This window comes from Ochlerotatus camptorhynchus, unplaced genomic scaffold, assembly GCF_037179485.1.
Source record: "Ochlerotatus camptorhynchus isolate MF236.1 unplaced genomic scaffold, CSIRO-AGI_Acam_v1.1 ptg000330l, whole genome shotgun sequence".
Taxonomy (NCBI): Eukaryota; Metazoa; Arthropoda; class Insecta; order Diptera; family Culicidae; genus Ochlerotatus; species Ochlerotatus camptorhynchus.
In genome coordinates, this window is record NW_027040818.1 from 17,048,266 (window position 1) to 17,062,200 (window position 13,935).

The window sequence follows — 13,935 nt, forward strand, 5'->3', positions numbered from 1 at the left end:
GAAGCGACCGACATAGACTGACCGAAAGCATTTTCCCAGTCAGGTATTACATTTCGAATTAATTGCACTACTTGGCTGGGAACTGAATTCCAAATATCGAAGGGTTCAGTCAGCCCCTTATCCAGAAAAATACGCCTCTTATTGAAGATTGCTGTACAAGAGCATAGCAGGTGTTCAGAGTGTTCTTTTTCTATGCCACATAATCGGCACATGTCCTCTTGAAGTTTTCTTATTTGCTTCGAGTGATATTTACATGGACAGTGTCCTGTTATTGAACCAGTGTACATACTAAGATCTTTCTTTGATGGTTTAAGAATTTTGCTAGTCATTGAAATGCTCGGATTAATAAACCGTTTCCACTTTAATTTGTTTCCCCATTTCTTGAACTCCATTCTAAGAGAGCAAGCAGAAACTCCACAATTTTGTTCTGGTCCTATAAATTGTTGAGATGATCCAAGCCTAGCTAGTGTGTCGGCTTTCCCATTCCCTTGAATTCCACAGTGACCAGAAACCCAAAATAGGTTCACTTGGTTTTGGCAGGCCAATTTTCGGAGTGACATTGCACATTCCCATACAAGTTTAGAATTACATGTTGCTGATTTCAAAGCATTTAGTGCTGCTTGGCTATCAGACATAATGCAGATATTCGAATGTCTATAATTTCTACACAAGCAGATTTTAGAACATTCAAGGATTGCTTGGACTTCTGCTTGGAACACGGTAGGCCAGTAGCCCCATAGATATTGAGATATTTATACCTAGATCTGTTACCCCTGCTCCTACACGATTGTCCAATCTAGAGCCGTCTGTATAAAAGACAATTGATCCTGGACAAATATTTGGTCCCCCATTGGCCCACAAATCGCGATCCGCATCTGCTACATTGTAAAGACGTTCCAAGTGATATTTTTTCTTCATTCAATCTTTATTTTGTATCGCAAGAGAATCAATATTGAACATTTTTAGGATGCTCATATGTGCTCTAAGATCACCTTCAAGGAAGTTCTGTGACCATCGGATCCTTAATGTACTCCTTTCGTCTTCTAATTGAATGAATTGATGCAACGGAAGCAGATAAAGTAGAGCATCTAGTGCCATACTTGGTGTGCTGCTCATTGCACCAGTTATTGAGATAGTAACTAGCCTTTGCAGCCTCCCCAGCTTCTTCTGAGCTGATTTTTTATGGTTTTAGGCCACCAAACCAATGATGCAAAGGTTATTCTGGGTCTTACAATCGTCAAATAAATCCAGTGGACCATTTCAGGTTTTAGTCCCCATTTCCTACCAAATTTTTTTTTACTTATCCAAAGAGCATTTGTTGCCTTACTAATAACTTGCTCTAGATGCGAATTCCAATTTAGTTTGCTGTCAAGAGTAACTCCCAGATACTTGACTGTGTTTGAAAGTTCTAAAATTGATTCCTTTCAGTTTAATACTATTTATGGACATTTTTTTTTTATTCGTGTGAATGGTACAATGGTTGTTTTAGATGGATTAGTATTCAATCCTTCGCTAGTGCGCCACGATGAAACATAATTTAAAGTAATTTGCATTCTACTTGAAATGACATAGTCATATTTTCCACGCACTAATATGACAATATCATCTACTAAGCCAATAATCTCGAAGCCCTGTGCTTCTAATTTTTTGAGAAGGTCATCAACTATTAAAGACCACAGTAGAGGTAAGAGAACACCTCCTTGAGGACACCCTTTTACAGCTCTTACTGTTATGGATGAGCTTCCAACGTTTGCTGAGATTTCTCTTTTGCTCAGCATTTCGTTAATCCAATTAACTATGCTTTTATCGAACTCATGTTTTTGATAGCGTTTTTCATTGAGTGATAAGATGCATTATCAAATGCTCCTTCAATATCAATAAACGCTGCTAGGGAAATTTCTTTTGATTCAAAAGATTTTTCTAGTTTTGTAACCAGCGTATGAAGAGCTGTTCCGGTTGATTTACCAGTTTGATATGCAAACTGATATTTATTAAAAGGAATTGTAGCCAAGTACTTCGACTTTAAATACTCATCTATTATTTTCTCTATTATCTTCAGCATAATGGAAGATAGGCTAATCGGCCTGAAGGATTTAGGAGACGTTTTTGCTAGCCTTCGGAATAAATATAACCTTAACTTGACACCAGTTTATTGGAATATAGCTTAATGCAAGGCTTGCTCTAAACATGTCTGTAAGAATAGGTGTCAATGTTTCTTTCCCTTTCTGGAGTAGTACAGGAAAAATTCCGTCCCTACCTGGTGACTTGAAAGGTTCAAAAGAATCAATCGCCCATTCAACTCGTTTCTCTGTAAACATTATTTCGGCCAGATTTTGAGCATCTTTCCTGGCTCTCTCTGATCCAGTCGACTCTTTCATTGTTCTTGGTTTTTTTCAGAGACAGCTTTTTCTGCACATATATTCTGGGTTCATTTATGTTAGCAGTTGAACATGGAAAGTGTGTCTGATCCAGTACGTGCCTTCCTCTTTTTTAAGAGTTCCTAGGTCATTTGAATGATGTTTTGAAAGAACTTTCTGCACTCTAGCAGCAATTGGAGTGTTTTAAATGTTTTCACAGGTATGCTTCCAATCCTTTCTTTTTGATCTTCTAATTTCCCTTTTATAAGCTGTAAGGGCTTCTCTATATTGATCCCATTGCTTTGTTATTTTTGCCCGGTTAAATAGTTTCCGGGCTTTCTTTCAACGTTTCTGTAAGGTTTTATTCCACCAAGTAGAACGTTCCTCCCGCAGGACAGATATCGTAATAAACCTGTTGTATTAAGCTAGAGAGCTGTTGAGAATTGTTCTCAAGTTCAATGTATGTATTTGAACATCCTCTCAAGCTGTTTACTCCAACTATAAGTTTTGATTTATACTGCTCCCAGTTAGTTTTCCTGGGGTATTTTATTTTTTCAATGAGCTGTTGATTTACTTCATAATCAAATACAATTTGCTTGTGAACGGACAAAGATTCTTCGCCCGATACATGCCAATTCTTAATTTTATCAGAAATAGAAAGGCTGCACAATGTTATGCCAAGAACTTCTTGCCTAATTGCATTTATAAAAGTTGGATCCACCCCTTTATTACATATAGAGCATTTCTAGCTCAAATCGTTAAAAAAAATGTCAATTTTGTCTCGACCCCTTCTGATTTGAATGAAACATTGCTCACGTGTTCGCTGCTACTAATGGTTGCATTTTTCATTTAAATATCATTTTTTCCTCCAGAGTAACTTTTGAAAAGGGCGTATAAAAAAATGGATTATTTTTTATTCAAAAAATCATAACTTGAAAACTATTGATCTGATCAAAACGGCATATGAGAAGAAGTTTTAGGTAGTTAAATTATTTTTGCGGAAAAAATACACTGAAAGAAAAAACTTCGTAAATTAGTATTTAAAAACGTAAAACGATGATTATCTCAAAACACCCCCCCTTCGATCTTTATAAAAAAAATTTTCAAGAAAATTGATGGAATACCCTTGAATTTCGTGAAAAGTGTATGCTGGTAACTTCCTTAAAAAGAAATCTATAATTTTTTAAATTTTTGTTGATTTTTACAAGTTGATGAAAATGCATATTTTTTTGAAAAATAACAATTTATTTGGATTCTACGCATAATTTTCGATAACTTTGCATATAGAAATTTTTTTCCTTAGTCCAGCCGTTCTCAAGTTAATGCAAATTAAAAAAAATATAATTATAACAATTTTCAACATTATTGGCCATTTTCAAATGTTTGTCGAGATGTCCAGCAACGAGATTTTATTTCTTGATTGTATATTAAAAAACAAACAATTCATTCTCAGATATGGTAGCTGTCAGACTTACCCGTTTCTATCTAGAGGCAGCGGAAGAGAAGCACGTTGATATGGTCAAATGAAAGATTTGTTGAGATAAAAAACAGTATATATTTATTATTTTATTTTACAACTCATATTATTTGAATACATTGAATAATTTGGGTGTATCGTTTGAATTAGAGAATATTTTTACTGAAATTTGGTTGTTTGAAACTGGAATATAGCAATGATATTTTCGAGTTCCAGGAATTGGTTTCACTTTCTTAAAAATTGGATCAAATTCCGTGTCAGCCTTTTTGTATTCTTCCGTAGAAACATAACAAAATGACATTTTTGTTTGAAGATCTTCTTTACGACTATTTGCCCAGTCGTACAGTTGTTAATGGTTCGTTATAGGGTGCTCGTGTTGCTTAGCTAAACTTGCTCTGGTTGCCATTCTCTTAAGGGTACCGCCAATCACATAACAATGACCTTTGCCGTGTGAAGTTGCAAAAAAATGCCATTCAATTTCTACATTATGCTTATCTTTAAATCCACAAATGCTAGCAAAAATTTTTATGTTTTTGTATTGTGATGCTGCTCCATCTGACATAAAAATACACTTTTGGACTGTTATTTGCAACTTTAAAAATTCTAATAATTTTGAGATAAACAACTGAACTGCTACTGTGTCATGCTTTGAAATTGATTTAGGTGGAGGTTTACAACACTTGAAATTGTTATCCATCGTAAAAAACTACTTGCTTTTTAACTTGAAACGCTAAGAGAGATGAACTGAATGGAACAGGTGAAGATCGTCCCAATATATATATATATGTAGCAGAATAATTACAATGTTGACATTATACCTATCTTCATTAGGTACAATTGATTATAGCAAACTTTTTTAAGTGTGAGTGTAAGAAGCCTCCACGGAGTGCCTTTTTATGTAGTTGTGATATCGCGGGATGAGCTCTTAAGGCACAATATGGTATACGTCAGAGAAGTACCTAGAGAATTTATCTCAATTACAGGTTTAATAACATATTTGTTTACCTGTTTATGTTTTGAGCCTCTGTTATGACATACACAATTCTATCCAGGTATACAACTAATAGAGGACAGAAAAAAGGCACATGAGTGGGTTTGTTGATTATTTGGGTATATTTGAGAGTATTTACTTATAAACTTGTTTCTTTTCCGCTGCGTCTAAATAGAAACGGGTAAGTCTGACAGCTACCATAGTTGAGAATGAATTGTCTGTTTTTTAATATATATTCATGGAAAAACATCTCGTTGCTGGACATCACGACTAACATTTGAAAATGGCCCAAAATGTAGAAAATTATTATAATTATTTTTTTTAATTGCACTAACTTGAGAACGGCTGGATTTAGAAAAAAAGTTTCTATGTGCAATGTTTTTGAAAATTATGCGTAGAATCCAAATAAATTACTATTTTACTAAAAAATATGCAATTTCACCAACTTGTAAAAACCAACAAAAATTTCAAAAATTATAAATTTTTTTTAAAGAAAGTTACCAGTATACAATCTTCACCAAATATTAGGGCATTTTTTCAGTTTTCTTGAAAAAAAAAATTATAAAGATCGAAGGGGGGGTGTTTTGAGATAATCATCGTTTTACGTTTTTTAGATACTAATTTACTAAGTTTTTCTTTCAGTGTATTTTTTTCCGCAAAGATAATTTAACTACCTAAAACTTCTTCTCATATGCCATTTTGATCAGATCAATAGTTTTCAAGTTATGATTTTTTGAAAAAAAAATAATCCATTTTTTTATACGCCCTTTTCAAAAGTTACTCTGGAGGAAAAAATCATATTTAAATGAAAAATGCAACCATTAGTAGCAGCGAACACGTGAGAAATGTTTCATTCAAATCGGAAACACTCATGACCAACCGGTTTGCGTTTTGGGCTGGAAATGCTCTATATCTATTTCATGTTTTGAGATAAAGTCTAAAAGATACTCACCTCTGTTGTTGATGTCTGTACTGGCCCACAACGTATGGATGGTTTGTTATGTACGAAAGAAACCTTGCAACCTCTGGTGGAGGTACATCTTCCACGCCACTAGGGAAGTACGCTGAGGCAACGTAGACTTCTGTTTTTCCGTGGGTCGTTGGAACCTCTAACATGACAGCTGCAATGTCTCTTTTGATAAATTCTGTAATCGGAATTTTTTTTAGCTTTTTCGTCTTCCAGAATGGCAGCTCTAGGAGATAGCTGCCCTTCATCATAAATTAACTTGCATGATTTTGTAGGAATTCCTAGTATCCTAGTAACCCATGGCTCCTGGATCAGAACTATATCCAGTATGCTTTCTGTGAATCGTTGGCAAAGTACAGCAGTTGCTCCTTTTACGTTATGCAGATTCACTTGGATGAATTTGATTTTTTTTTTTGTGTTTAATGTTCATTTGATTTGCCGCTCTTGCTAGGTATAGAAGGATCTGGGTCTAAGGCATAACATCTCTGATCACGCCTTCCTTCGGAAGAGAAGTAAAACCGTTGGTCCTGGTTCATGAGTTGTGATGGGTCGATAGGTAAGATCCAGGTGTGGGAGCTGCCTCCCTGGTGTCGGTAGCATTGGTGCTCAGCACGGAAAACAAGATCGACGGAAAACAAATCCAGGAAAAAAAAATAATGTTACGCTGGAGTATTCTCCATGCGTCAACTATTAGCCCATCATTTTGGCTCTCCAAGAGTGCTAGAATTTGTTCATTGCTGTCTTCAGCACTCCATGGAAAAACCCAATGAGTATATCTGGTCGGGGGATGTCTTTTTCATCGATCACAGTAAATTTTGCCCCAGTCCATGGGTTTAACTCCGGTATTATGCTTCTTAACCAGTTAGCTGTTTCCTGGATTTTACAAACGATGACTAAGTAGCCGGGCTTAAAGGCACAATGCCCAAATTTTGGTTTAAGTGCTTCCTTTCTTTGCCCCGCAAGTTTAGTAATGATTGCTTTTTGAATAGCCATCAGTTGTGGTGTGGTAAGTTCAATATTACGTTAGCCTTTCGGAAGGATACCCAACTTCACACCACTCACTACTTCCTTGTAGGAAGGGTTGATCTTACCCTCAGTCCTTTTTTGTCCTGAGTGTCCGGATCTATGTGCATCCATTTTTTGCTGTACAGAGCTTTTCGATGTTGAAGGCTTACTTGTGCCATAGCTCTGACGTGGGATTTTGGAAGGACGAGGATTACCACTAGTATTTGAACCATTGCGGTCTAAATTCCTAGGGCGTTTTGACACATCTGTAGGTTGCTGTGGTGTTTGAGCCAAGCGGAATGCTTCTTCTCGGCTGTGCCCACTATCCAAAAGACGTTTGATGCGTTTTTGGCCCTCTCCCCTTAATTTTTCCCCTTTTTCTCCTTTTCTTCCTTCGATGGGGCTTCCGGTTGTTCCGACAGGTTTCCTGAGAACTGTTCTAATTTTAGTAGTGGTGATGGTGGAGATGATATTAACGTTACATTAATGCCGTCTTCGTAATCATCATCGTCATCGTAGTCGTCGTCATCACCGTCACCATTCCTATCCGGAGAGTTTTAGATGGATGAGGAACAAGAAGGTTCACCTTCGACAGATTTGTTTTGCAGCAGTAGATCCTCTTCGCACCTTTCTCTATCGATCTCCATCTTCGATTCGCTCATGATTCGTAAGCTTTTGGAAGACCACGCAAATGCGGACAACAATAAAGTAGTGATAATAATAATATTTATTTATTTTTTTCCGTTACTCAAATTACTAAAATCAGCCTACTTGTAAATAATAATGTGGATTATCTTTATAAATTTAATCCCAAATTCTTGCTGTTGCCGTTTTACGTTTTCGTTTTTGACAATTATTTCAATATTAGATTAAAATTTGTTTTTAGTTTCAATTACCGTTTTCACACGTATTGATAGTAATAATAATAAAAGTTGTAATTCAATGAAAAGTAATTACAATAATAATAATAAAAGCGATAACAGTGATAATAATAATAATAATAATAATAATAATAATAATAATAATAATAATAATAATAATAATAATAATAATAGAGAATAATAGAGAAATTAATAATAATAAAAAGAAAATTAATGTCTAAAATTTGAATTAATAATATATGATTTTGGTTTTTTGCCTTACTCTATAATGTGGAGGAAGTCTGAATCGCCCAGTCTCCTGTAATCTTCACATTTTTTTTTTTTTTGTTGATTAAACACCATCAAACCATCAAAGTTGTGATCGCAGACGCCTCGCTCACAAATCAATGTCCATGGAAAGGACAGCAAGCAAATAAGTTTCAACATGTATTGTGTAATTAATTTAGTCACAATATGAGTATTCCGATCATTTAATAGCACATTGGCGAAGAAGGCCCGTTTAGTTGCACGACACGGTAGACTCACTTAATAAAAACAAAGCAAAACAAATAAAACAGTGTGATTTGATCGTTCATTGGTATCTCCACTCAATGATCTATCATAAAAACAGAAACATTTCCATCAGACAGTTGTGAGTATAGTTGAGTCGTTCACTCATCATGATAATTAAACACAAGAAGGTCAATGAGTATAAACAATCTCACTGTGTATTGTGTTATCACTTATAGCTGCAATATGCATGTACCGATAGATCATCACATCGGTGAAGATGATCCGTATTATTTGCGCCACACGGTAAACTCACTTCACTAATAACCAAAATGTGGGATAGAATATTGTTTATAGGTATCATCACTCACTAATTTATTTACGATAACATTTCATCTGTGATCGTACATCAACAGGTTAACCTCAATATTGAGTCAGCATAACTTGCATGCAAGGCGGGCTTTAAAATGTCCGTCTGTTGTATGCCATTTTGATCATGCAATTGTTTACAAACCACTCGGATATAGAACTAATTTATGCACATGAAATTTGCACCTCTCGACCTACTTACATACAAAAAATGATCCTTAGCACTATGCCACTATGTGCACTACGCACTCGTAAACAATTTCGCAATTTAACAGCGAAAAAAATAACGCTAAACTTGACAGCCGGTAGAATCGCACTTTGTATAGCAAGCACCAGAGTGGCCAGAGTACCTAACTTTAACTTTGTATTACTTCTGCGTGAAGTTAACAATTTACATAGTTGAAGATCTTCTCCTTCTTTTTCTGCTTCACATTTTAAGCTAATTGCATATCGTATATTAACTTATTGCATGCTCTCAACTTATGGTTCTAGATGCACTTCCACAGTTATTAATTGAGAGCTTTCGATGCCTATACCAATTGTAGGGAAGTCGAGAAATTTTCCAACCCGAAAAATTGAGTATTGAAACATTTTTCGAATGCATATGGATAAATAGGAATAGATAAGGAGCAATTCGAGATTATTCGTAAAATTATGCATGAATTAAAAATATTTAATTCTGTAAGTCGATAATTCTACAACTCGATGGTTCCTTTAATATATCCTCTTGGAGAGATGACTGTATTTATTCGTGAAATACATTTTCAGCGGTGAGTGTTATTTCTGAGCTGAATTCTAACCAATTGAGCTGAGAAATTGTGGTTAATGAACGGCGACATCAATCGTGCTTTATCGGAAATGTTTGAACAATAATTGATGAATGTTATTTCAGAGATTTTTATTTGTAATGGGATAGAGTAGTTCCACACAATTAGAAAAAAAAAGCTGTGAATATTTGCTGATTGCTAATTGAAAACCCCTCAGCGCAAATTATTACCACCCAAGCTCACTGCTAAAACTGCAATAACTCCTAAAAAACCAACCAACCATTTTGCCCACATAAATCTGTCCCCGAGCCAACTGTTCCGCATCATTCGCACCAAGAAGAGACCAATTCAGACCACTAATTAGCTCGTTTCACTTTTCCTCTCTCAATCTGTCATGCTGCGGTTAGTAGTCCGGTTCTGTCTACACACAGCGCCGCAGCTGAACCTACATATATCCTCTTTCGTACGCTCACTCGATCACTTGGCAGACATTCAATGCCGACGACCGACCGATCACCTGTATTGGTGTCTCCTGAGCCGCAAGCGCACAGAGATCTTCATTCTCGCTCACGAGACATCATCGGATGATGGCGATCAGTGTCGGATTTTCCCGCACACCCATCTTGAATCTGTTGACTGTTGTTGATTTTCCTCGCCCCGACCGATGACGATGATCATGCTGCCAATGATCGTCATCGCCTTGAGAAGCCGAGACGCGATGATTGTTAGTGTGTCGTTTCGCTCTCGAATCACGATTTCGGCTAGAGATCCCGAAAATTTTTCGCGTGGTGGTCCATTGGTCGGATCGGTCGGTCGGTGTTCAGTCCTGAGTCGGAAGCCGTTTCGATCGCGGTGACGACGCGTGGTGTGTGTGTGTGTTTTTCGGATCGTAATTAACCTCGGTGAGCGCGCGGCGCGAGTCATCTCTGTGTCGCGGAAAATTCGTCTCGAAAGGTGGTTGGCAGACAGGCATTCTTCACGGCGTAAGGCGAAAAAAAAATCGAAATCGACGGGCGACGGATGTGAAACGGAATCAACTCTACCGTTTTTTATTCGTTTTGTATATTTCGCTTGAATGGAAAGGTTGGAAGAGGCGGAATTAATTGAAAACAATTATCCCGCTCAGTCAGTCGAGTGAAATGACCCAAAAAGGAAGAAGGTCGGTGGAAAAACACCGCCAAGAAGAACGGAGGGAAAATGGTGACAGTTGGTGCAAAAACAGAAAGAAGCAGCAAATGGAAATTTGCCTGCAACCTGCAGTGAGAAGTGGAAATGAAACAAATGGGCATTTGTAGTTGAAAAAATTCGAATGATGTAAAAAAAAACAACACAGAAGAATTCTGCTCGCTAGAACCTGGCACGTGAGAATGGCTTTGACTCGCAGTGTGAGAAAAAAAAAAACGAACAAACGGTGGGAAAAAGGAAAACTTGAAGCAAACTTTGTGCAGAGTGCATCGCGAGTGCAGTGCACGGGGGAAAAAAAATTCTACGAGTTGTAAAATTTAATTTTCTTTCTAATTTCGTGTTTCTCGCCCAGTCAGCCGGTGTGGCAGGAATCGGATTTTCCTTTCTCGGTTTATCCGGTGCCTGCGCTTGGCGGCGTCAAAGTAACACCCAACGGAGGAATGCGAGGGGATGGAATTTTCAATTAATTCTGCGCGTGTGTTGTTGTTTTCTACATATCTCGAACGGTTCTTCCGATGTTGGCATTTTTCTTGCTCTGGGTCAGTCAGATGGTCTGCACTAATGGTTATGCTAATGAGATTCAATGTTTGCCATAGCCATCATGGAGAATTTGGTAGACTATTGTTTCCTGGTAGCAGTTGTTCGAAGATTACAATTTGATTCAATTTTGAAACAGTTCGTAAAATTGTGATGATACTTTTTTTGGGAACGTCCATGAAAATACAGTCTACTCTTCACAACTCGATGGATTTTGCGGTCTCTTAATGTATCGTACCCTCCATAGCTCGATATTTCCACAAGTTCATGTATCCTTTGGGCGATGGTCTATTAGCCTGATGCAAAGTTTATAATTCCCGCTGCACAATGCTCAAGCGGTTTAAAAGCTGGTCCTGATAAGCCTCCTAAAATTTAAACTTATTTGGTAAGAAACTGAATTTTACGCGCTAAAAACACCATTGTTGCCTGCTGAACAGTTGATTGAGCATAGTCATAAGACATTATTTCTAAGGAACTCATCTTAGGATATCTTCGCAATATCGTTAAGAATTTGATAAGGATCATTCCAAAAACTCTTCGGAATTACTTTTACTTTGAGGATTACCCTCAATAGTCTTATGATTCTGTTCGGTATTACCAAGAAAATTTCTCCATTAAAAGCCTTGGATTTTTGTGCAGAACACTTGAGGAATTATGTCTTGAAAACTCTTGAAGTTATCTCTTCATTTATCTTAACATGCTTAATAATTCCAGCAAAAATTTGGAATTTAGAAATGTCTGCTTCCAAAAGTTCCTTGAACTTTTGCTCAGAATTCCATTAGAATTTTCCTTAGAATTTCCAAGAAAATCTTCTCAAAATGTCCTTATGATGATCTTTTGAAATTACCTTGAAATTCTTTTGAAATTCTTTCTTAATATATCCTTAGAATTTCATCAGAACCTCAGAGTTTCTTTGAAAATATGCTCAAAATGTCTTGCAAAACCGTCCTTGAAATTCCCTCAAAATTATTATTTTTTATAACTTACGCTATACTGGAAAACTGGGAGAACCGGGAAAAAACAGGAAAACCGGGAAATCGCTACAACAACTCATAAAAACCCCCAGAGAAAGAAATGTTGGTACCCTGCGAACTTTCAAAACATCCAGCATCTCACAACACACATTTTTTACCGAAGCACAAGAAAACTGCAAGCAACTCTCCCGATGTGCATACCGTACTCGATAACAGGAAGAATTGTAGGCAGCAAGCTTATTTTTCACAGGGACAGAGTGGATCTCCTGTTGATGAGCGGGTACAATGATCTCATCAGGATGTTGCATTTTGTTCTGTCAACTTGTTCCCTGTAATGCCGAGGTAGACTACCTCTTTGGACCATTCCACCACTGTGCCGTTTAAGTTGATCTTATTACTCTCAGACGGAACAAGTCTGGGAGATTTAAAATGAGGAATTATGGTGACCTGGGTCTTCACCACGTTTATACGGATCTTCCAGTTGAAATAATCAGACAGGAAATCCAGTCTTCTCTGAAGTTTGGCGGTCAGTGCTCCGATGACCCTACCCTTATAGACGATGGATTTGGCATCTGCGAACAGGGACAACGATCCACCATCAGGGAGAGCCGGCATATCGGAGGTGAACAGATTGAGCAAGATGGGTCCAAGGATACTTCCTTGTGGAACACCCGCGCCGATGTTGAAGGCATCCGATGTGATGCCATTCAGAGAGACTCGGAATGTCCTGTTCGAGAGATAGTTTTTTATTATCTTCACAAGAGAGATTGGAAGACCGTATCGCTGTAATTTGTAGACCAGGCCATCATGCCAGATATTTCCGTACGCTTTTTCAATGTCCAACAATGCCATGGCAGATGTTTTGGATACAGACTTGTTCCATCTGAGAATGTTTGTAACCCGAGTCAGCTGGTGAACAGTCGAGCGACCTGTACGGAAGCCAAACTGTTCTTCGAGCAACAAGTTGCTTTCATCGACAGATGCTAGGAGCCGGTGGTAGACTGCTCTTTCGAACAGCTTAGATAACCCCGAGAGAATGCTGATGGGTCGGTAGCTTGAAGGAGGACGGATGAGGATAACTTAAGCTGACTTCCAGCACGAGTGGCAGTAGCCAAGTCTAATTATCTTTATTAGGGAGGCTTTCAGCCTGGGGCTGGTTCACCTCCAATTTCCACATGAAAATTTGCTCGGAATTTTATGGAGGTTGGCTACATTTTCAGCAACCGCAGTATCGTATGGACTGGGCATGTTCAGTCCTAGATTATGAGTGCTGACGAAGTGTTGACCCATAGCATCGACCTTCTCTTCTGGGGTTATCAGATGGGCGGCTGAATCATTGGGTTGATTCAACGGCACAAGTGGTGGAATGACCCTTGGCTAATTTTTAAGGATTTTTTTTAGTTTTCAGAAGGGCTTTTCACAATCTAAGGGAGAACGGATCTTATTTGCAAAATCGTTATTTCTGAGATCCTGAACGATCATTGTTAATGTATTACCATTGGTATTCAAGTTAGGCAGACTAGAACGCTGGTACTGCCTACGAATGGTGTTACGGAGCCTAATGAGATCGTTGGTAAAGATTTATCAAAATCTGACCCCCTTAAGTACTCATCCCCTATGTCATAATGTCAAGATCACAGGTATAAAAATGAAACTTCAACGTGTAGAACCGGAACCTACGTAACTAATAATAACCAAAGATTTAATTAAAGCAAAGGAGAAAAATCCATTCAACTCTTCAATAAGAAAAATTTCCAAAGTTATGATAACTTCAATTTCATTACTTCATTATTTCATTATAATGGCTACCAAGCCAATTACACGTAAAAATATTTTTTCTATCTCATCATGAAAAAAATGGACTCTCAGCAAAACGGATAAGTCGATGTTTTGTGTTTTTTTGAGTCCAACTTTATGCAGTTTTTTTTTTAAATTA

At 37.4% G+C, this 13,935-nt stretch overlaps 1 protein-coding gene across 9 annotated transcripts in view; it reads left to right on the forward strand.

The window, feature by feature from the left end:
* CAP overlaps nt 1-13,935 on the forward strand; it is a 401,038-nt gene that overhangs the window by 155,526 nt on the left and 231,577 nt on the right. The window contains exon 1 of one of the 9 annotated variants that reach the window (XM_065230342.1): nt 9,373-10,286. The exons of 7 other annotated variants lie outside the window; for them this stretch is intronic. The gene's annotated coding sequence lies outside the window, so the exon portion shown is untranslated. Of the gene's footprint in view, nt 1-9,372; nt 10,287-10,330; nt 10,387-13,935 lie in introns of those variants that run through there. One more of the 9 variants, XM_065230343.1, reaches the window with a different exon arrangement.